The sequence below is a fragment of the Clupea harengus genome, chromosome 21, assembly GCF_900700415.2.
Source record: "Clupea harengus chromosome 21, Ch_v2.0.2, whole genome shotgun sequence".
NCBI lineage: Eukaryota > Metazoa > Chordata > Actinopteri > Clupeiformes > Clupeidae > Clupea > Clupea harengus.
In genome coordinates this window covers 2,246,621-2,260,430 of record NC_045172.1, presented here as the reverse complement: position 1 = coordinate 2,260,430, position 13,810 = coordinate 2,246,621, and the positions used below count along the sequence as shown (strand labels likewise).

General features: G+C 42.6%; 1 pseudogene; it reads left to right on the top strand.

Moving 5' to 3' along the window:
* The first annotated feature begins 1,962 nt into the window (after positions 1–1,962).
* Positions 1,963–2,993, top strand: LOC105913010 (annotated as a pseudogene).
* Positions 2,994–13,810: the final 10,817 nt, after the last annotated feature.

The following is a 13,810-nucleotide window of genomic DNA, read 5'->3' as shown; positions in this document are numbered from 1 at the left end:
TCTAGGTTCGTTTAGGAGGACTGCAGTAGTGCTTAATTACATTAAGATATCCACCCAAACCCACAATAACAACAGCAAATCAATCAGATCATGTTTCAAAGTATGAAATTATATTTATAAAAATATCAGTACATCATATGTAATTTCAGGATGAAGGGGAAGGAAGATAAATGCTACTAATAACAGTGTGTAATATGCTAGTGTGTGTGTTATATTTCACTATATGTTTAAATTTGGAAGTTCATTAAGTAATCTAGGAAGATGCTGATAAGGATATTGTGTTGCTCAAGGTTAAATGTTAAGTTAAATGATCTAGAACATTCAGTGTGGTATAGTATCTATCTAAAAATATGTAGTGCTGTAGTGTCAGTGTGTGAAATGGCTTATATATGAAATATCAATTAACCTTAACTACCACTAATAAAAACAGGTGGCATATTCTATTCAATGCAGTTAATTCAATAAAATACAAAGCACGTTTCAATACAATACATATGATATATACAAATAATCAAAGAATATATACAAAGAATGTTGGATCCAACACCAAAACAAAATGTAATGCCTTTAACGTGAGATCTCATAAAAAAAGGAAAGCTCGAGCTGATGTCAATATCGAAAGGAGAGGGGGAAAATCTGTGTGATCAAAAATGTCCCGTCCTACCACGCTCCTGTGTGGGATGGTCCAGGGGAAAACGCTATACTGTTTCGCGGGAATCAGTCACTCCATGGAACGCAGGCTAGCGCAGCATAATGGAACACTCGGATCTTCACAATGACCGTTGATGCGGCATTCAGGGGTGGGGGGGGAAACCAGCCTGTACACACGTGTGTGGCGATGAGCAAATTTACATTTTTAGAACTTCATCGTTCACACTAGGACTAAATAGTTCATTGTCCATGTCATCACTTTGTAATTTTAACATACAGTGTGTATTTATGTCAAAAGACACAGGTATTTCTCTCCTTCATTTACATATAGGAGACCTAGCTTATTCACGGTTAGCACCATAGCCATGTGGCTAACACAGCTAGCTTACATGCACATAAAACACAGTAATCACACAAGTTTAGCAAATTAGATGACAGGGAACATCACACTTATAGTGTATAGTATTAGTTGTCAACCATCCTGACTGGTTTAAATTACTATTAACAGGTAATCTACCGTGAACATTTAACTAAGTGTCTACGTTTTCACATCATAGCTAGACAACGTCAACTCACCAGGATGAATTCAAAATAAACGTAATCTTCATGTAGTCAGTCTACTTATATTCTAAAGTTCTATGTTATATCTAAGCCACTATTTTGTTATTTAATCTTATCAAATATCCCGATCTTGACTCTGTGTACGTGTCTCTGGGTTGATGGTGCGAGTGTGGGAACGCAAAAGGAAGGGAAAATGTATCGTTCTCCCTTACAGGGGAGGGCTTAGGGAGTGTCTCACAATACTCAGTACAATTCTAATGTGAATAGAGTTAGGGTTCATCCACTTCTAGCAAGTGAAACTAACAAGGGTTACACTTTGTTTATCAGTGTAAATTTACTGTAAAAAGTTTCGCTCTAGGCATTTATTGTCACAGCTATTGCGATTTTCCTGTAGGCACAAGCTTTAAAGACTAAACTGGAAATAGAACTTAAGAAACTATTTAACAAAATATGGTCAACCAACTGACCACAGGTTTCAGAATCTGCAAAGCAGTACAAAAACAAGGATTCTAGAATGTCTTTCATCATGTTTGAGAAAGTTCTGCTGGGCTCCTTAAGTCATCAAACAGAGGGGCCTGCTCAGCAGATATGACTGTACCTCTACACTACAGAATTCATCTGAGAGACTGACTGAAATTATTTGGTCTTCTTACAGTGCCACTAAATCCTCCTCCAGAGAAACACTTGTGTTTGCTGATAAGAGTTATTACTTCAGAATCCCAGCTCTGGTGATGAAGAAAGGCACGCGGCATGCCTGGCGGCTCACTGCAGGTACCCAGGAGAACGCCTACACCTCACGTCTATGTTTTAATACTATTCCCCTGCCACATCTACAGCCCATACTGTTTGGTAGAAGCTTCACAATGGAATAGAATAGAATAGAATAGAAACTACAGTAGTGGCCTATAAATCATGTACACTGTAAGTCTCTATGCCCACTGTTCATTTCAAACTTGCAATGTTATTTCCACTGGTCTCCCACAGAGGACCAAAGATGGTTTCCGCACTATGAACCCCTGTCCTGTATTTGAGAGAAACTCAAGAACACTGTTTCTGTTCTTCATCTGCCTGAAGGGTAAAACTCTGGAATGTAAGCTCAAGCCAGGCCAGACTCGTTTATGCTAGGTCACCAGCACAGACTGCAGGGAGACCTGGAGCGATTTAACAGACTTAACGAGCAGTGTCACGGACAGCAGCTTGACCAAACCTTCGCTGTGGGACCGGGCCACGGGATCCAGCTGCTCATGCCTGCCTATGTGAAGGGGGTGGAGGGCTGCAGGCAATGCCAGAGCTGCTGGTTCTGCTGTAGCTTCTGTGAGTGTGTGAGCACCCATGCTGTGGTGCTGCGCAGCAAGGACCTGTATACCGGCTGGCAGGCAGGCAGGCAGGCAGGCAGGCAGGCCAGCCAGCCAATCGCCCTGGAGTCTGGGGAGTGCCAGCTGGCTGAGGTGTCTGATAGGTAGGGTAGGAGGCAGGTGTATCTGAACGCTCGCAGCACCGGGGAGCTACGTGTAGAGGCACTGAGTGACGACGCAGGGGCAAGTTTTACCCTGCTAAAAAAGCTAACGCTAAAGGAGAGGCCTAACGGCTGCCAGGGGAGCGTCTTGGGCAGGGAGCTTCCAGCAGGAGAAGGGGGATCCTCTGAGACGGCTCTGTTCTTCAGCCACCCGACCGCAGGGCAGGGCTGGGACAGGCTGGAGCTCGGGGTCTACCTGAGGAAGTCTCTCCAGGACCACCACGCCTGGAGGGAACACCGTATCATCCACCCAGGGCCCAGATGAAGTGTGGCGAGGGGGGACGTCTTTAGATTGTCTTCAGAGAGTTCGATCTCATCGAGATACTCCACATAGTTTTATCATTTAGAAGTAGAAAGCTGCCTGTCATGTCATTTCTGGTGATTTGACTGAGTGTAAATAATACAAGTAGAAGTGTAATTTCGTTTCTGTAACAATTTGATGCTCCTGACCAGAGATCTATCTATAGTTAAACACCAGTCTTACACTCCTAAATGAATTGTACAATGCTGGACATGGTTGATTAACTTCCATCTTATTCTTTTCTAATCTCTTTTTAGCTTCTTGGTTTGTCCTTAGCCATACACCAATGTCATGCACTTGTGGGGTTACTATCTTTTACTGTAAAATCTCCTCCTTACCAGCTGTCCCCATTAGAAGGAACCTCCTTGGTGTGGAGACTCTCAGAGAACTCACGGAGTGGTATATGGCTCCCTCTGCAGTTAAATCACTGTAACTGCATGTGTTTGTACACCATCAAATAGTTCAGACGAAAAAAATCCAGGATGTCAAAATGGAGTTAGAATATTTTCAAAACTGACACATAATTGTCCTGCGAATCACAAATGTATAAAGTGATTCACAAAAGCATTTCACATGATTCAAAAATAAATGTCACTCGATTCACAAATGTATTTCCTGATTCACATAAATATCACGCGATTCACAAGTGTAAATACTGTTACATTACTTTCCTGATGTGGCTTGATTCACATATGTAAATGTTTTCAACATATCACTGTCATATCCTATCTCTCATGTTCCGCTTCATTAGATCAGCAGTAAACATCCTGATAATAAATAATGTAAGCGTTCATATCCAGTGACTCCTCCCAGTGCTGTTTATGACATTATTTCATTTTGTTTACTTCTCGTAACTTAACCCAGCCCATGACCAGTCTTCCACATGTTACTCTCGTAGACTCAGACACAAAACCTGACAAACATCGCTAGTTATATCAGAATAAAAGAACACTTCAAAACAAAACTATCCTGTCATAATAAAAAAAAATTAATTACTTAGTCTAGTGATGTTGCCGTGTAGTGAAGAATATAAAAACAAGGACTTCACTTTATGGAACTTCATCTTTACAAAACCTCATTTCAGGTGTTGTACAGGTTTATGCATCTGTTCTTTTTTTGTATGCTCTTGGTTCTTGGTTTGTTTCAATAAAACTTATTCTATTTACGCCTTGTATCTTTATGTTTTAGAGGCTTGTAATTTTAGATAAACTTTACTTTATTGGGTTACCAATAAACTAAAGCTATGTTTACAGTACTATATACTAAGTATTTCTTTAGATAAATTACATTTTGACCCTTTAGTGATGTAGGGCAGGTACCTGGTTCATTGCTCAGCAAATCTGATGAAGATAAGAGAGAGCATTATCAAGTTATAGGCCTTGTCACCTCACCCCTATTCGGACTGGCCTAATTTGGCTCTTTTTCAGAGATTGGGGTAGGTCTAAAGAATAACCCATAAAACTAATTTGCCCCAAAATAAAAGTTCACAACAATCCATTTAATTAATGGGAGACATATGGGATATGAAAAAACACTGTTGTGTTTTGTTCTAACTCGGGTAGGATATCTCGGAAACGAAAGCCTTTTTTGAGGAGACAGTCTGGGATGAGTTGGACCACAGAGTGAAGGCAAAGCAGTCAACAAGTGCTCTGCACCTCTAGGAACTCCTTCAAGACTGTTGGAAAACCATTCCAGGTGACGACCTCATGAAGCTGATTGAAAGAATGCCAAGAGTGTGCAAAGCTGTCATCAAAGCAAAACGTGGCTACTTTGAAGAATCTAAAATATAAAACATTTTCTGGTTTGTTTAACACTTTTTTTGTTTACCACATAATTCCATATGTGTTCCTTCATAATTTTGATGTCTTCAATATTAATTTGCAATGTAGAAAAAAAAGAAAAATAAAGAAAAACCATTGAATGACAAGGTGTGTCCAAACTTTTGACTGGTACTGTATATATATATATTTTTGATTTTGAGAGTCAAATTCACACCTAACAACCGATTTAGTGAACTTATTTTGTTTAATGTTTAGAGTTAGAAATAAAAATAGTCTCGAGTAGCACAGGAATTCCGCCTGTTTGAGACTGTGGTGGCAAGCGCACGGCTCTGTTTGGTCGTGCGTGCGTGAGTGAGTGAGCCTTGCGAGCGTGCAGACAGACGGTGATAACGTCTAGTAAACAGACTGGAAGCGACTGAAAATAGTAAAATAAACGAAATGGTTAAATCATCAGGAGTTAATTATAGATGTCGTGGCTCTCTTTTATCATGCCGGTTCATTGATCCTGTGGGTATGCTAGCCTACTAAGTAGCTCAGCCAGATATAACTAGTTAGTAAATTCTAGCCTACAACGTTAACCTACAAACTTGAGCTACAAATCCCTACCATTGAAAATGATTGCTTTTCCACAGATGGACATTTTTTTTTAAAGACAGCCAATAATAATAACAATAATAATAATAAAAAATAGTAATAATAATTGTCTGTATGGGCCTAACAATAACAATAGCCTAACCTTGACATGTCAGGCCTATCAATAACAATATGCTATCTATCTATTTAGCCAACTACTATATATGGTGGTGTAGTTGAGGGCGGTAGCGGCGGGCCGCGGGCGGGGTCCCAACTACCCCTAACCAGCTTTGGGGGGGCCCAGCTTGCAAAAGTTTGAGAACCCCTGATTTAGGTGATAAGGATTCTGGCCCTAAACAACTGAAGCTGCCACAGTACCCTCTAGATCAGTCGTTCTCAAAGTGTGGTCCGCAAGTGCCCCGTAGTGGTCCGCGACTGCCACAAGTAAATTATTGCGACATTTCTAACATACAACTCAGAACGAAGAGAACACAGTCAGTAGAAGCCTAATCTATTAAAGAGTAGCATAATCTATTAAGAAGGTCATGGATCGGTGGCTTAAGACAGGGACAATTACATTTTTTTTTTATGAGAATGCCTCTGTCACTACCGCCGTGGAGCTGCATTCAAACAGCAATTTTTTTCTCCCGCTGCGGAGACAGCAAGATGATAACTTTATTCTGTGTTGTGTGACGTTGGATAATGACGACTCATAATTATGAAAAGTTGACTACTAGGATGGCTATATTAATGCCAGTCGGCTAGCCTACGGTTGGTAGTGAATTACTGCGGTCGCGTGGTCGGTATGCGCATGGTTGTGTTTATTGGTGTTTAGTGATACATTGGCTTGTCTGAGTGTGTGATGGGAGTATGAGGCTGTGAGCGAACTATCGTTTGTAACTTAACCAAGTCACGCATGGAGCAGGGTTCCAGATGCTTTGCCTAGCGCATTGTCATATATATAACTAGCCTACCGATAAAAAAGGAGTTCCCACCCGCGAAAATCATGTGCCGTTAACCAGGGCCGGATTAAGAATGTTCTGTGCCCTGGGCAACAAGGCTCAAGGCTACACTGTTGCATGTAATTTTAAAGTCAAGATCATGTTTATTGTATCACAATTCAACATTTAATGTTGATCACTTCACTACTATATATCCTTATTATTTTACTTAAACAAATGGACCTTACAACTGGCCTCCCTTAAAGACTGAACTCATGACTACACAAACAATTATGAGGCCTAATGACCTATCTTTACTTTTAAAACTTCTCACATTAGCACTCCCTCTTAACTGCTTCTCCATCTTGCTGCACTGCTTCTCCCCATAGGACGCTCTCCTCCAGCCGCAGCGCTTCAAGACACGTGAGTCTCGCTCGCAGTGTCCGCGGCGTAGAGCTGGCAAGCCCCAAGCGGCATTTGTGCAGGCAGCTACTAGACTACACAAACAGTTTTTGACGTGATTTAACATCATATTTTGATCGAACGAGTTGCCATAAAGTGCTCCCATTAAGGAAAGTAAGGACTGCGTTCATAACGTGATATAACATTTTAGTTGACGTTGCAGGGCCCCTTAGTTGTCATGTGCCCCTGGACAAGTGCCCAGTTGTCCTAATGGTTAATCCGGCCTTGCCGCTAACAATTGTCTGGTGCCAGGTCTGGGTAGGAGGCCTGTTGTTCCGGGGATATACTATTTAGTAAGATGGTCCGCGAGTTTTTTTTTATTGGCTAAGTGGTCCTTGGTCTGAAAAAGTTTGAGAAACACTGCTCTAGATCAATTTGGCACGCAAAACAGAGCCTTTCAGCAAAACTGGTTTCAGAGCTTTATTGAATGGTGGGGTCAAGAACTGGAAAAAGGCACTGAGCATGTTTCACAAGCATGAGAACACACAATGCCATAAAGACAGTGTTGTCTGCTATAAGGCAAGCAAGTCAAAAGTTAGTGTTGCACAACAAATAGAGACTGCAAGTGTTAAGGAAATTACTGAGAGAAAAGAGTACTCGAGACGGATTGCAGAAGTGACTCGTATGCTAGGGAAACAGGGAATTCCATTTAGGGGTCATGATGAATCTCTTGAAAGCAACAAGAGGGAATTTCTTGGAGTGTATGGAGCTCCTGAAAATGTTTGACCCTTTCTTGCAAAGCTACACTCCTCCAGCAAACACCACTTATCTCTCTTGTCGCAGTCAGAATGAAATGATACAGTGTTGTTCAGAAGAAATAACTGCAGCTGTTGTTAGAGAGATGAGGGAGTCAAAGATGTATGCCCTTATGGCTAACGAGGCCAGAGATGGAAAGACTGAACTGCTGGCCTTCTGTGTCAGATATGTTTCACAGGGTGCTGTTAGGGAAAGGCTGCTATCCCCTACAGAACTGACTCACTTTGATCCTGTCTCAATAACCACTGCAATTGAGGATCAATGAGTTGCTCATGGTATTGAGGACCTGAAATGTGTAGCTCCGACTTACGATGGGGCAGCTGTAATGAACGGGCCAGTGGGGGGTGTACAGGCCCATTTTCACAAGAAGCACCCAGAGGCTGTGTATGTTCATTGTTCTGCACACAAACTAAACTTAGTTTTGTGTCACACATGTAGAGCGATTTCTGAGGCCAAAGATTTGTTTTGACATACTGGAAAACATTTACACCTTTTTCAATATCTCTCTTGTGAACCACAGAAAATGTCTTGACACTCAAAGAGAGCTAGGATTGCAGCCAAGTGAACTTGTCCAGTTGTCAAACACACAATGGGCATGTCAACTTCGGTCAGTGAATGCAGTGCTTCACAACTTCCCTGCCATCATTGAATCCCTCACTGCCATCAACAAATCCCTCGCAGTGGGGATGTACGAAAGACTCCATTAATAATGACGTTGCCTAGCAACGCGTGCAGCTCCCTCAGTTAAGATTGGGGGACGGCCCAGTGTTCTGAAAGCCCGATATTCCGAAATCTCAATAGTCCCCTTGGCATAATTTAGTAATATTTTAAGTGGCACAAAACACACACAGCATTTAGTTTGCGCAGCGGAGCGCAGACGCTCACCGGGCTATCACGCATATCACTTTTCCTAGGCAATATTTGTTAATTTAGCCTACTCTGGTTTTGAATATGGGGTAGTACCACTCGTGCCAAGGAAATCACCGGCAGATTGTCGCAGGACATTACGCAGATGTTGTCAAGCACTGACAAAGCATGCATGCGTTGGCTATCATAAAAGTATTTTTTTTATCATTGCGATGCAAATGCCATAATATTCTGAATTAAAGTTCATGCTTGTGAAATAAATGCATTTATATGTTTATGATTGTGTGATCAATTCATTGGGATGTGCATGTGGGCTGAAGTGGTTCACGTTGCTGTGCTCATAATTTCGGAACAGCGGGCTGTCGGAATAATGGGCTTTCGGAACATTGCCATGGAACCTTAAGATTGACAGTTAGATAACGAAAAGTTTCGTTCGTAGCCAATTCAGTTTAAGTAGTTAAAACATACCGAGTGCCTCGTAAGTTAGAGTTTTCCAATCATCATTGTTTCTATATGTATGTGACGCATTGTGTGCGTACCTGATAAAAGTAAGTGTCTTTCATGAAGTTACTGTGATAGTGTTTGTAGTGGGCTTCACATTGCTATTAGTAGCGATTAGCATGCTAAGCGCAGATTTAGTATGTTCTCTTATATTGATTGATGTAATAAGGATGAGTTCATACTGTTTAATATAATACGAATGAGATCTATGTTGCTTAGTGTAATGTCCACTATGATATGTGTCTAAATAATATTGGTTATGTGTAATTGTTATAGTGTAGCAATCATGCATGTTGATGTAATCCAGTGCAGTGCTGATTGGTCCCTATTCCCATTGCAGACCACACCCAATTGTATCATCTCATGCATTGTCATGTAATGAAATTGATGATAGCACATTAAAAGGAAGAAGAAGAGTGCTGTGGTTATCGTGAGTGTTCTCACAGACACTGCCCGAGCAATACTACCAAGCAACCTACAACCAGAAATATACAGTCTGTTAACCTCAATAACAGGGGGTGAAGGCAAAACTCTGCCAATTCTCAACAGTCTATATGCTGTTTCTTTTCCAGTCTCTCCTCTCTGTAACAGCATGCTTACATCGCTATCTGCAAAAAGATAACATTGACCTTTGCCAAGCAGTGGCATACAAAAATGCAGTCACTGATTCTCTTAAAGAGAAGCGCAGTGATGCCACTGCTGCTGATCAGTAGTTGGTAGTATTGCTCGGGCAGTGTCTGTAAGAACACACGCGATTACCACAGCACTCTTCTTCTTCCTTTTAATGTGCTATCATCAATATGTGAAGCAAATGATATTCCAATCCATGACGCATCTACACAGAGGCGGAAGACAAAGCGTCTGGAGGACTTTGTGGTTGAGTCGTCTTGTGGGGCGCGCAGTGAGGTTAGTGCCAGTTCAGATTCAGTGGACCTAAAACAAAAACTTCTATATCCTTGTCTCGACAGAATGGGAAAAAGACTCTCAGACGTTAGTGAAGATTTGCTAAATGGGGTTCAAGCGTGCAGTCCAGCATCAGACAAATTCTTGACTGAGCCACATTTTTCCGCACTTGCAATTCACTACCATATAGAGCTGAACTCTGAGGAGGTGTCTGTGGCGAAAAACTACATAAAGCGCAAGAGTGAAAGACATGTCATGCCTATTAAAGCTGCTTGATGCAGACATATTCCCTTTCCTTACAGCTACCATTCAGGCTGCGCTCACCGTCCCAGTCAGCAGCTGTAGCTGTGAGCGTTCCTTTAGTGCAGTGCGCCGTGTCCACACGTGGCTGCGAAGTACCATGGAACACATGAGGCTTAATCACCTGGCAGTGATGTCTTTTGAAAAGGAGGTACTAGAGAAGGTGAATACTAAACAGTTGATAGATAGATTTGCTACTATGAAGGTCAGGCGACACAGTTTAGTTGTCCCAAAGTAGTGAACTAGTGCACTGATCCTCCATTGGGGTTTTGACATTGAGATACTAGTGTTCTTCTTAAGTGTGTGTTTGCTTGTCTTCGTGTGTGTGTGTATTTGTGGGGGTGACTGTCCTAACACAGTCAAACATCAAGCAAGTGCAACACAAGATAAAGCAAGACAGCAAATAAGTTACTGAATAGTCCAGCAGAAAGTAGCCCCATACCTGGCGGCTCCAGAAACTCCATAGTGTTACTGTTACGTCCAGTCCTGTATACTAGAGTTAAGTTGGCTGATATAGATCGTTTATTCTTATGTTCTGTGTTGTGATTGTTTACTCATCTCTCTTCTCAGACTCCTCACTCCCTGCCTTGTGTGTGCTCCACCTTGTTTATTGTCTGCCCCTCCCCGATTGTTTGCACCTGTTCCTCATCACCTAGTATTTAGTCTGTGTGTTCCTGTGTCTTGTTGCCAGTTCGTCTTTGTTTCCCCCGTGTCTCAAGAGTTCCAGCGATTTGCCATGTTCTCCAAAGTTCTAGCGATAACGACCCTTGCCTGTATAATCGACTCCGTGTTTGCCTTCTCCTTGCCGGTACCTTTGCCTCCACAACCGCCTACCTGGATAACGACCCTGGACGGTTTACTCGACTCCGTGATTGCCGGTACCTCTGCCTCTACAAACTACTACCTGTGTGACGACCCTGGACTGGATAAACGACGATGCCCATCCCTGATTGGATTTGTTTGTATTTGGACTTACCGTGTACCAAACCCATTCAGTAAAAGTTGTTATTCTGCATCTGTTTCTGAGTCGAGCATTTGGATCCTACATTTCCACGTACATTACAGTTACTTTAAATTAATTTAATTTTAGCCCAACGATGTTAACCATGCGGTCTTCATGTTCACCATCGATTTAAAATGGCAAATAGATCTAAGTGTCTTGGCTGTGTTACAAATGGTTTAACGTTGCATTTTGTTGGTGTTTTAATATAACTAATTTCAGACAAACTATTGTAGTAGGCTACCATGGTAGAACCAATGGATACAAAAAAAGAGATCCCATGCACCTCAAAAATGAATTGATAGTTACCGGGAGAGATGGCCATGCCTCCGTTCTTCCAGACTTCCCCACCATGCTTTCTGCAGTGTGCAATGTCAATATTGACATCAGTCACCAAGGAGCGACAGGTAATGAACACAGTATGATGCGTATTTTATCAGAGAATCATGGGCCTACATGTCAAGTGTGAACATGTCTGATGTTCTCAAGTTCATGCTCGAAGTCCGCGACAGCCTTCTACAATGTCCACACATAGGCTTACGCACAGCTGTTGTCATGTGTAATAGGATATATGATTCTATTAATAATAGGCTAATGATAATAGCCTAATAAAACTCTGACTAGATTTTAATTAAATTATAAAGAAGCGAACACAGCGCCATCATTTGGTCTTAGCAGTTGTCTAGTCCTGGTATCACATCATGTCATTGGGCTTGCATTCAAACGTCAGACTTGGGGAGAAAAAAAACCGTGATGAAACATGACACCCGACAGGTATGAGTGGTGTTAAATATGTTAATTAAAAAGGGGAAAAATACAACATGACCATTGTTTGAGAAGGTCCTAAGTAGCCTAGAGTGAAATGGGTATGATGGCAACAGGAGGAGGAAAACTTTTTGCAAGCCTTTCTTCTGTCGTGTCCTTGTCATTTTTGACTGAAAGAGTCTTCAGGTTTGGTGACAAAAAACAAGACAAAGTACACTGCCAGCCTTAGCACAGATGTCAGCCTATTGGGACTAAGTGGATAGTTAAGTGTGTTACCAGCTTGCTGTGTATATTGTGTGACGTGCCTTTTGATTGCTGTGCGCTTAAAATGTATGATGCTCGTGTGTTCACTATTTCACTGTGTGATCTTCCATTTACGTGCACTGTGTGAATCGCATAGAACACTATCCCTACACCGACTTCCCATTAGGACTAGCAAATTACTAAATCACTTTCACCTGGACTCATTACCTGGACAATTACGTATCAACGGGATCGAGGGGTAAAGTGGAGGAACTACAAAAGGACGGAGCTACAAACATACTGGGTGCCCGGCGGGGACCAGGAGACGGGTCAACCGAACGAACGAAAACGAACGGAGGAAACGGACTGCCACGGAGAGAAGCAGCGCAGCGCAGCGCACGCCATCGTACCGGAGAACTCCGGTTGATGGCTGCTCAATGCTCATTACTCCCTGAGCTGAGGGACGTAAGCCTTTTATCTTTGTATGTTTCATGTATACTGTATTCGTGGCCTGAGGAGTGTTGATCCCTTGCCTGTTTACCCGAGGACTGCTGGTTCCGGAATGGAAGAAAACTCCACTGACGAACAATGGAAACCAAGCGAAGCCACCGACGTGAATGACTCAACGTTCACCATATCCAACATAAAGGGAAGTAGGATTACCATCTATATACTGTGCCCTGTAGTGTTTTGTTTATTGGACCGACTGTACCTTGATTACGGCTTCTGTGGTGAACGTGTCCACCAGGTTGGGGAGGCCGCGACTGACGTCACTGGGGATCCCCGGGGAATCCCAACAAAGTGAGGGTGCAGCAGCCGCGACGTTACATTGACCAAGCTTCACCGAACAGACCACGGCTGGATTTACCGCGATTGGTCTATTGTCAACCGAGGGCTGGTGACTGGACTATCTGGTGGAGATGGCTTGGATTTTAAGATGCTTTTAACCCTTAAATTATAGTCCACGTTTTTATACAAAATAAAGTATATTTTTATACAGCTCCCTTGTGGTACTTCTGTGTCCTGGGCATTCCGAAAATCTAAGGAGACGGCCTTACGGCTGACACAGAGATGCTTAGCTCCCTTGTCACCAGAAATGTTAAGAGCTTCAGTGACACATTGCTAAGAAAGGCCAAGTCTGCCACCTATGCAGCCAACGTCATTGGTTCCGGCAACATGCAAGAATCATAAATCATGCAGCACGACAGCAGCTGCTGCCATTCAGAAAAGCAACAACATGGTCTGCCCGTGTGCCGGCTTACCGCCACAGAACGCGCCAAACAATTCCATGCAGAGACCTATGTCTCAGGTGACCTTCTGTTTTATAAATAATGTCAACACAGTATTGATTGCAAGAGGGTGGACACTTGTATAGATCACCTCAAATCCCACAAGCATGAATGATGTAAACAACAAGCCGTAGCCAGGGAAGACTCGGCCAAGGCCAAGCAGCAGGTCACGCTTGACAGTCTACCTAGCAGTACTGCGTCCAAGGGAATGTGTGAGGACTTCATCCTTGATTACCTGAAAATGTGCACTATGTCGGACATACCACTTGAGAAGATTGCCAAAATGAAGCCATTCATGGTCAAGCACTGCAAGTAGGGGGTGCACTACCCCAGGCTAACACCCTGAGGCAGACATACAGACCAAGGCTGTTTGAGGGACATTTCAACGGCCTGAAATCCC